The sequence below is a fragment of the Miscanthus floridulus genome, chromosome 2, assembly GCF_019320115.1.
Source record: "Miscanthus floridulus cultivar M001 chromosome 2, ASM1932011v1, whole genome shotgun sequence".
In the NCBI taxonomy this organism is placed as follows: domain Eukaryota; kingdom Viridiplantae; phylum Streptophyta; class Magnoliopsida; order Poales; family Poaceae; genus Miscanthus; species Miscanthus floridulus.
In genome coordinates this window covers 143,477,571-143,488,283 of record NC_089581.1, presented here as the reverse complement: position 1 = coordinate 143,488,283, position 10,713 = coordinate 143,477,571, and the positions used below count along the sequence as shown (strand labels likewise).

Below are 10,713 nucleotides of genomic sequence, written 5' to 3'. Positions count from 1 at the left end.
GTTATAGATGTGCATTTGTTCTATGACGAAATGGCCGTCGTCATAGAAGTGTATTCTTTCTATGACGATCTATTTTTGTCATTGATATAGCCCCTTTTTCGTCATGACTTGCCGTCTGTTAGGTGGCCAGACGACGTCTGCCACGCTGGCAGCTGACGTGTCTTGTCCACGTGACGCGTCCACATTGCAGGTGACGTGTCCGACCACGTGGCAGCTGACGTGGCCAGTGATGTGGATGGTCCACGTGTCCACTTTTTGTTGGGCCACAAGGCTTGCTGTGATAGGTTCTCATTTTCGTCACTGAAGTAAATAGAAATTCGTCACAGAATTAATTACCAAATCGTCACAGAAAGGTCAAATAATTCATCACAAGTGCACATGCTGATTTCATTATAGAATGCAAATAATACTGGAATGACCAAAAGCTTCCATAAATTAACAGATCTAGTATTCCAATGACCAACAACTTAATCAACAATTCTAAACTCGGTTCACATAACTCACTAGACATCACATTTGAACTACTAGTTTCATCTCAGTTCACATTAACATCACAGGAAATAATAAAAAGTTGCCAACCACCAGCAACATAAGTTACTACATAAACAAAATCACCAGCAGATCCCTTGCTTAATGAACCAGCAGCTACGAGCAGCGCTCATGTCGAAGAAGCATTATTGATGGCCAAGATACGCTTGAGCAGCGCATTGTTCTCCTCCATTGCCTTGTTGTTTATCTCTGTCAGCTTCTTGTACTCCTCCATCTCTTTTTGTGTCCTCGCCAGCTATTCCTCAGCTTCTTCACTTCTCTTCCTGAGTTCATCGATTTCACCTTGTACAGCAGCCGTAGCTTCAGCTGCTAGTTGCTCCCGAAGCTCGCTTTCATTTGATGATGATGATTTGGAGGATGGCACTGGTTTGATGCCAACACTCTTCAAGAAAAAGGTTTGAGCTGTTCTGGGAGAGCACCTGGGACACAACCTGCACACTGGACACTGCTATCTCACCTTCAGCAACAGGTTCTGTCCTCAAAGCTTCCATATTTGACTGAAACAGCAATGACCCATCATTAGTTGATACTTATTGCATTAATTTGAGGAGGAAATATCACACAAGATGTATTTAAAAAATAAAACCTATACTGCATTGACAGAAACTGATGCCAAATAGGTATGCAATCATGAGTCATTTATTTGTTGTCAGGAAACTGATGCATGTAAGTGTGCCACATAGCTGCGAGAACCCGTAGCTTGATGATACTTGACTTTACGGCGATTATGCTTGTTCTTTTCACTTGATTCCTACAAGATAATGAACATGTCAGATGAGATCATAGGTTTAAAATGAGAAGATCCTTTGGAAACTGATTGAGAAAGAATATATGACAAGATACCTATTTATCTGAAAAACAGTAAGATGGTAATTTTTCAACTCCTGCAGAGTTGTCTACTCTTTTATGCCCCTATACAACTTCTATGAAATGTACATCTCAAATTGTCTGAATGCTCACCATGAACTGCCTTTCTATTGTTCTGAATGCAGTACCATGAGTTCTTCAGGTTCAGATAAGCTAACATATATGGATCATAGCAGTTAACATATATGGATCACATGATTTCTAAACAAACTGTACTACTACTGAACTACCCCTGACACTTGTACAAAAATCTCTACTACTGAACTACCTGACGGTGCAGAGATACGACTCGAAATTTCAAAAATCTCTACTACTGAACTACCAGACGGTGCAAAGATAGTGAACTACCTGACACTTGTACAAAAATCTCCCTCGTTGATGCTCTCGTCGGTCTTGCCATGGAGGTACCCGATGTACCGGATCTGGCAAGCCACCTCGGCTACTGGTTACTTGAGCTACTGGTGCCACCATGGGAACTGATTGCATCCTTCTTTACAGAGCCCTCGCCAGCCTTTGTAGACAGCTTACTATCACCCTACAAGAATTTTCCGAAAAATTGTGATCAATATTCAGTTGCATCCTGGATGTGCAAACAGTACATGAGACTATTAACTTGTTCACAGCAACAACACTAGTTGCCCAGGAGCTTGCTTGGTAAGTCGTGCGATCCAACAAACAATAGGCAATTTAGAAAACAAACGAGATCATGTATGCACTGTTTCTTAGAACTAGCAGTCTTGTTCAGGTGTTAATGCCTACTAGTTTGCAGGTTCCTAAACTGATTATGTATTTCCTGTCAAGTGCTCTATATTTTCTAACTAAGGTGTTATAGGTTAATAACCTGATAATGTTGAGTACAATGTACACTTCTACAGTTCAGCCAAAGCAAAGTCAAATAAGTGTTGTTCTGACAGAAAAAATAAATAAAAGTATGAAGATTGCATACCTCCATCTGCAATCATCAGCCCATCACCAGAATTGAATATGCAAAGGGCACAAAGAAACACCATGAGAGAGATGTACAAAACATTAAAATAAAGAGAGAAGATCCACATCTACAACACAGTGAGGGAAAGCCATCAATGACCTCTCTATACTTTTGTAGGTAAATCTTCAAAGGCTCGACGTACTCCTCGAATCCTAACGTAGCCATCGCCCAAAGCAAATCGTCCCCGTTGATCGTCTTTCTCTTCTTCTGACATTTGTCGCTGGCCCTGCAAGCAGCATCCGCGCCGTCGCCACATACATCAGAAACTGTCTCAAACTAAAAAGGAGAACACGATCCAAGGCCAAGGCTACGCTACCGGACGTCGTGTCAACTCACTCGCTGGTGACAAAGGATATGAAGTCGGAGACGGCTGATGTTGGCGATGGGCAGGAACCGGTCCTGCTCCCGGTAGCCGCTGCCGCTTCCGCCGCCCTCGTGGCTCCCGCCGTCGTCCGCCATCGCCGGCGACCGGGCGCCTCCGCCGAAACCCTAGATCCACCAAGACGAAGCCACACGGCATCGATCGCGTCAGAGCTTAGAGAGGCACCGCCGGGAATCGGAAGGTGGCGGGCGCGCAGCGTGTCGACGCGCCGTACGTACCTTATAAAAACGCGCACGCAGGGAGGCGAGGAGGGGAGAGAAGGGGGCACGAGCTGGCCGCAGAGGGAGGAGGAGAGGTGGGGAATGGGGATCGGACGCTGGAGAAGAGGAAGCGCTCCGGGTGGGTGCGATGGAGGAACCCGAGGTATCCGGGCCATTCGTCGGCTGTAAATAGGGACGAGGAGGGAGTGGGCCCTGGCCCAGGGCCCGTGGTCCAGCTCCTGCCAGTGGACTTCTTCTGCGACTCATCAATTTGAAATTTGAAATTTGACAAGTTCAAACTAAATTTTCAAACCCTAAATGATTTCATATGCAAAAGTGATGAATACAAAAGTTGTTCAACTCATCAAGATCTACAACTTTTATTTTGGTCATCTTGTCATTTGACAAAATTTGAACCTTTCAAATTTGAAATTTTAAAAAATGACACGTTCGAACCAAAATTTGAGACCCCAAATGATTTCAACATAAAAAGTGATGAATACAAAAGTTGTTCAACTCATTAATATCTACAACTTTTATTTTAGTCATCTTGTCATTTGACAAAATTTGAACCTTTCAAATTGGAATTTTTGAAAAACAACAAGTTCAAACCAAAATTTGAGACCCAAAATGATTTCAACATAAAAAGTGATGAATACCAAAGTTGTTTAACTCATTAATATCTACAAGTTTTATTTTAGTCATCTTATCATTTGACAAAATTTGAACCTTTCAAATTTGAAATTTTGAAAAATGACAAGTTCGAACCAAAATTTGAGATCCAAATTGATTTCAACATAAAAAACGATGAGTACCAAAGTTGTTCAACTCATGAATATCTACAACTCTTATTTTGGTCATTTCTTCATTTGACAAATTCTTAGCACACATTGTTCACTAATCTTATACATGTCTCATATAGTTTATAAAACCTTATGAGAGATGTGTCACATTTGTGAACAATGTCGTTACCACTTTGTCATATGAAGAAATGACCAATACAAAAGTTGTAGATCTTGATGAGTTATTCAACTTTAGTATTTATCACTTTTTCAGCTAAAATCATTTGGGGAACCAAAATCTTATCTGAAGTTGTATTTTTTTGAAATTCAAAATTTAAATTGCTTAAACTTTTCATATGTATATATTGACAAAACCAACAAAATAACTTAATAGAGAATGATTTTAGAAAATTTTAGAAAAAAATCATCAGATTTGGAGTTAGTGCGAGGAAGAAAAACTAGTTACAAAGTTGACCCACAGATTAAAAAAAGAAAGCATACTGTTCACTAAGATCATGTAAGAATCATATAGAACAATGTGATTTTTCTTTTTAATCTGTGGGTAAACTTTGTAACTAGTTGTTCTCCCTCATACTAACTCCAAATGTGATGGTTTTTTTTCCTAAAAATTTTTAAAATCATGCTTCAGCATTTAAGTTTGATCAAACTTGGATGTGACAATGTTTTACACATTTTAAAATTTAAAATTTGAAATTTGACAAGTTCAAACTAAATTTTCAAACCCTAAATGATTTCATATGTAAAAGTGATGAATACAAAAGTTGTTCAACTCATCAAGATCTACAACTTTTATTTTGGTCATCTTATCATTTGATAAAATTTGAACCTTTCAAATTTGAAATTTTAAAAAATGACACGTTCGAACCAAAATTTGAGACCCAAAATGATTTCAACATAAAAAGTGATGAATACAAAAGTTGTTCAACTCATTAATATCTACAACTTTTATTTTAGTCATCTTGTCAGTTGACAAAATTTGAACCTTTCAAATTGGAATTTTTGAAAAACAACAAGTTCGAACCAAAATTTGAGACCTAAAATGATTTTAACATAAAAAGTGATGCATACCAAAGTTGTTCAACTCATTAATATCTACAACTTTTATTTTAGTCATCTTATCATTTGACAAAATTTAAACCTTTCAAATTTGAAATTTTGAAAAACGACAAGTTCGAACCAAAATTTGAGATCCAAATTGATTTCAACATAAAAACGATGAATACCAAAGTTGTTCAACTCATGAATATCTACAACTTTTATTTTGGTCATTTCTTCATTTGACAAATTCTTAGCATACATTGTTCACTAATCTTACACATGTCTCATATAGTTTATAAAACCTTATGAGAGATGTGTCACATTTGTGAACAATGTCGTTACCACTTTGTCATATGAAGAAATGACCAATACAAAAGTTGTAGATCTTGATGAGTTATTCAACTTTGGTATTTATCACTTTTTCAGCTGAAATCATTTGGGAAACTAAAATCTTGTCTGAAGTTGCATTTTTTTAATTCAAAATTTAAATTGCTCAAACTTTTCATATGTATATATTGACAAAACCAACAAAATAAATTGATAGAGAATGATTTTAGAAAATTTTAGGAAAAAAATCATCAATTATCATGTTATACGTTTACAAATAGAAAAACATGCATGCCTTTATCACAAAACGCCGAGTGCTCCAGTGGTAACGCACCAACATGTCTAGCAGCAGGTCGCGGGTTCGAATCTCCCTGCGTGTGCTATTTTTTGGCAAAAAAAAAGGGAGACGGAAGGATGCAGGTCCACCTGGACCGTGTGGGCCACGCTGCCCCACTTGTTCGCCGCCACGTCCTTAGGCTGAGACCCGCTGGTGGGACCGCATCGCCACGTCTTCGAGGTTGGGACCACATCGCCACGTCCTCGAGGTGGGACCTGCTGGTGGGACCACGGTGCCACGTCCTCGAGGTGGTACACGAGCCAAACGATCTATGACGATTTAGTTTTGTTGTTTTATGACGATTCTTTTGTTTTCGTCATTATTCTTCATGCCTAAGCTCTGTCACTTGTTACTTATGACGAAGCTAAAAAATTTCGTCATAGAAAGCGCTTGTTCTATGACGAAATTTGTAAGCGTCACGACTGAATCATCATTGATGAACACATTTCTAGTAGTGGGTGAGTCCGGTCACCCCACAGCCAGCGTCTGGTCAATGACTTTCACCACCTTTTCTTTTTCTAAGTCCTCAACCGCTTCGCCCTTGCTTCCAACTTGCTAACCACAAAGTGTTGAACTTGTGTGTAGGAGGGTTAGTATTTTTAAAGCATTTTACAAGGGTCAAAGTAAGCACACTAGGTTCCTAAATGCATATGCAAGAACAATATCACCTAGTGCCACTCGATAACCGCTTAGCCAAAGATTTTCCCACTTTATAGTACGGCTAAGGATCCTAAATCACTCACCCTCTATGGTGTCTTGAGTGCAAACCAAAAATGGCTCCTATCATTATACTTTTGCCTTGTGCCCATTTTTGTTTTTCTCTTTCTTCTTTTCTAAATGTGAAGCACTTGATCATCTTTTGGTCATCACCATTCACCGTGATCATCTTTTCGCTCCACCACTTGGCATGGGAGCATCCTTTCATGTCTACACACTTAGTACAAGGATTAGTCCCTAGGTTTCATCAATTATCCAAAACCAAACTAGGGCTTTCAATCTCGCTTTTTTTATAATTGATGACAACCTATTTACAAAGATATTCAATTTGAATCTTTTTGGATTCATGTTGCTTGCCCAAGCATATTACCATGTGTAAAGGTTATGGACAAGTTTTATAAACCCAAATTGGTAGTATTAGCTCCCCCTACATATGTGCTAGGAGTTTGGATTTGAAAGCTTACACATATGCGTGGATTTTAAGTTTGGAAGAGTAATGGCTACTAAACGATGCTAAGGTGTAAAGAATGGACCTTTCAAGCGTGATACCAATCAGAGTTGCCATTTGAACACCATCCTTAGCACCATGGTTTGCTGGATACCACTTGAAAAGCAAAGATAAACTAGATACCTCGTTAGATCAACATTAGAAGCAAGGTTCTAGTACCACTTGTAAAAGATCAAGGTACATCTAGCTGTCCTATGCATGCTAGTTTTCATTTCATCAATCATTTTCTATGAGCTAGCATACACCACATAAGTATGGACATATAATTTTAAACTTGTGCCATGCAAGCAAACATATGTAACGCACATTAAAATGCAACATACAAGTTTATGAGCTTGCTCCCCTACTTGCGTGCTTTAAATTTTAATTGATCCCCTTACAATGTCATTTTATTTATTTGCTCCCCCTATCTTACTATCTTTATGAATTTCTCTCTCCCTTTATCAACAATTAACACAAAAGGTGAGTTTAAATTTTAGATCACTTGTGTGGGGGTATTAACCCCTATACCCTTATGGCTAGGCCTAGGCCGGCCTAGACCAGAGGGCCTGGCCCGTTAGAAGCTGACGCATGGCCCAGCCAATCTGTTCGGAGTCCCGCGCAAGGAATCAAGGTAGATTTGGAGATCAAGCAAGATCCTGGTCGGTTAGAATAGGAATCCTTATCCGGCCACCTATGGCAATTATAACTGGTTAGGATTAGTTTCCAGATCTGTAACCCTGCCCCCCGGATTATATAAGGCGGGCAGGGGACCCCTCTAAAAACATCTCTCATTGACATACAACAATACAATCAGACGCAGGACGTAGGTATTATGCCTTCACAGTGTTTGTAGCTTGCGCATCTGTCTACCGATAATCTACTACCTTGGGTATACCCCTAGGTAGACTGCCGACCATATTTCGTCGACAGTGGTGCGCCAGGTAGGGGGTATGCGTACTACTCTCCAGGCGAACAAGATGGTCATCATCCCCGATTCCATGGCTACGCCGAATGGCTTCACGTTCACCATCGGTCAGATCACCTGGACCACTGGCTCCGACGACTTCATCGCCATGACCCCAGAGGAGGAGCGGGTTCAATCTGTGCCGACCACTGCTTCACCTACATCGGCTACGGCTCTGACCACAGTGGATCTGGCTCCAACCACGGTGGATCTGGCTCCGACCATGCCAGCATCATCTTCAGCCACGCCGACAACCCATCGTCCGCTTCCTCGCTACAAAAGGAGGCAGATCGACAACACCGACCTGCTCGACTCCATCGATCGGGTCGGCACCAAACTTGCCAAAACCCTGGCTCTGGTAAGTTCGATTCAAATTCAACCTAATGAGCAGGTAACTACGATCCACAATAGATCTACCCGACCAGCTCGGGCCAGTCGTCCTGCACGACTCGGTACAGATCTCGTGGTCACATCTACTCCTGAAGGGCGCTCCGTTCATCACCGACCAGCCCCTGGGACGAGTCTCCGGCTCTCCGAGTACGAAGCCTCGATGGAGAACCACCAGGCCCAGCCCTACGGCCTGCACAACTTCATCAACATGGTCCGGATTGAGGATTATCAAGAAGGATCGATCCACACAGTTCAAGAGGGTGGCTCAAGCTCCTCGTCTAGCATCGCATCTAAGGCCTCCGTTCACACCAAGCTCCAGCATGATGATGATGAAGGCGTTGAATACGATCTGGATATCCCAGACCATGCCCCAGGATTCCCGCGATTCCCATCCTTCCCACCAAGGCGAGGAGGCTTGATCAATGTTGTCAGTAATGATGAACCACCGGTAGTCGGTGAAATAGAACAAGAAAGGCTAGCATGTGAAGCACGCAATATTGACCAGTTTAATCGCCGACAAATCAAAGCCGAGGCAGAAGAGGAGGCCCGACGCATAAGGGTCTAGCCATGTGACCTTAACAATGCCTTTGATAGGGTAGGGGACAAGCAGGTCTTCAGGACTCCAAGCACCAACGTAGCTGTTGCTATGGCGACAATGCAACGACTACCCAATACCCCAGAAACACAGGCAGTTCATGATGATATACAAGCTTACCTGACGGCTGCTATGGCCCAGACCATAGAGATTGTAAATCAAGTCCGGGCTCCATCCGTCTCAGTCGAATCAAGCCACAGCCGCTAGTACTCAAGTCACTCACAGCCACCCAACCAACGTGGCTCGCGCAACAACGACCCATCAGACAACCGTCAAGGCGGAAACGGTGGCCATGAGGGTGGTCGGGACGACAACCGCCGTCGGGATAACAACCGCCATGACTTCCGGGATGACAACCGCCTAGACAACCATGATAATCACCACGATAACCATAGTCGCAGAGTTAATCAGGGTGGCAACTGAGATTGCCGCGATGGCAATAACGATCTCCGCCATTACCTCAGAGAACACGATCTGTGCGATTGCATTAACCAAAGTGCCAACGATCGTGCATCCCACGAAAGCTATCGCCATATGGAATATGATACTACCCATGGCCCTTCGGGTTTGAAACAGTTTACTCCGCACCTTTGCCAAGTCATATGGCCTAAGAACTTCAAGCTCGAAAAACTTCAGAAGTACGACGGCAAGGAGAACCCCGAATTATGGGTCATGCTCTATGAAACCACATGCAGATTAGCCATGGCTGACGAGCACGTCATGTCTAACTACTTCCTAGTCGTGTCGGCCATGCAGGTCACCAATGGCTGGTCAGCTTGCCGGTGAACTACTTTGATTCTTGGCAAGAGCTCAAGCAAGCTTTCATCGACAACTTCATTGCTACTTATGAGTAACCCAGCAACAAATATGATCTGTAGCGGATTCGAGACCAAAAAGATGAGCCACTACGCGAGTACGTCCAGCGTTTCTCGGAGATGCACATCAAGGTCTCGTCAATCTCCGACAATGAGGCAATCGAGGCTTTCATCACTGGTCTCCGCTTCCACGATGCCCTACGGGACAAGCTCCTCCGCAAGAGGCCTGAATCAGTCACAGCGCTCCTGGCCACTGCCAAGAAATATGCGGATGCCGACGATGCTAAAAAGATAATCATCGAAGAAGCAGCAAGGGTTCCACGCTCCGACCACCCCCCACACCGCGACGACTACCGCGGCAACCGTGGTCAGAACGATAATTTTGATCGCTGCAACCAGTGCAACAACCCCCGCGACCACCGCGACCAGCGTAATCAGTGGCGTAATCGCCGTGACGATTATAGGGGCATGCGTGCTCGGGAAGATGACAGCGAAGTCAACACCGTTAAGAAAGGTGGCAGATGTCGCAACTACGAAGAAGACTATGCCAAAGTATTGAAAGGACCTTGCTAGCTCCACCCCAAGTCAAACCATACCATGGAGAATTGCCGCGTTCTCAAATCTATCTACACGCGTCAACAGGCTCTGGATACGTTCGACAAGCCTAATGACGTAGGGGAACAGCACAACGAGGACAACGATGATGAAGACGTAGATCCCCGTCACAAGTATATCAAGACAACCGATCACGTCCACACCATCATTGGAGGCAAAGTGTCCATCGAGACCAAACAGGAACGCAAGCTGCTCGCCCACGCTTGCTTAAACATGGCCAATGCCGACAACCTCATCACTGATCCACAACTCCCTCCTTGGTCTCACCGCGAGATCTCCTTCAGCAGAAAGGACCAATGGGCCGCAATACCTGAGCCAGGACGTTTTTCTCTAGTCCTCAATCCTTGTATCAACAGGGTCTAGTTCAACAGGGTGCTGATTGACGGCGGCAGCTCCATTGATATACTATTCAAGAACAGTTTGCCAGCTCTGAAGATAACCCAGGCTGATCTCAAGCCATACGAGGCACAGTTCTGGGGCGTTCTCCCCGGACAGAGCTCTACTCCTCTCGGGCAGATCATGCTACCTATGCAATTTGGTACCCCAGACCACTTCCGCATCGACTACGTCAACTTCTTGGTCGCTGACTTTGAAGGCACCTACCATGCTATCCTTGGTCGACCAGCTCTCGCCAAG

The 10,713-nt window shown here is 43.3% G+C and overlaps 1 pseudogene; it reads right to left on the bottom strand.

The window, feature by feature from the left end:
* Positions 1-490: 490 nt before the first annotated feature.
* Positions 491-3,080, bottom strand: LOC136539938 (nuclear transcription factor Y subunit B-3-like; annotated as a pseudogene).
* Between the last annotated feature and the right edge of the window lie 7,633 nt (positions 3,081-10,713).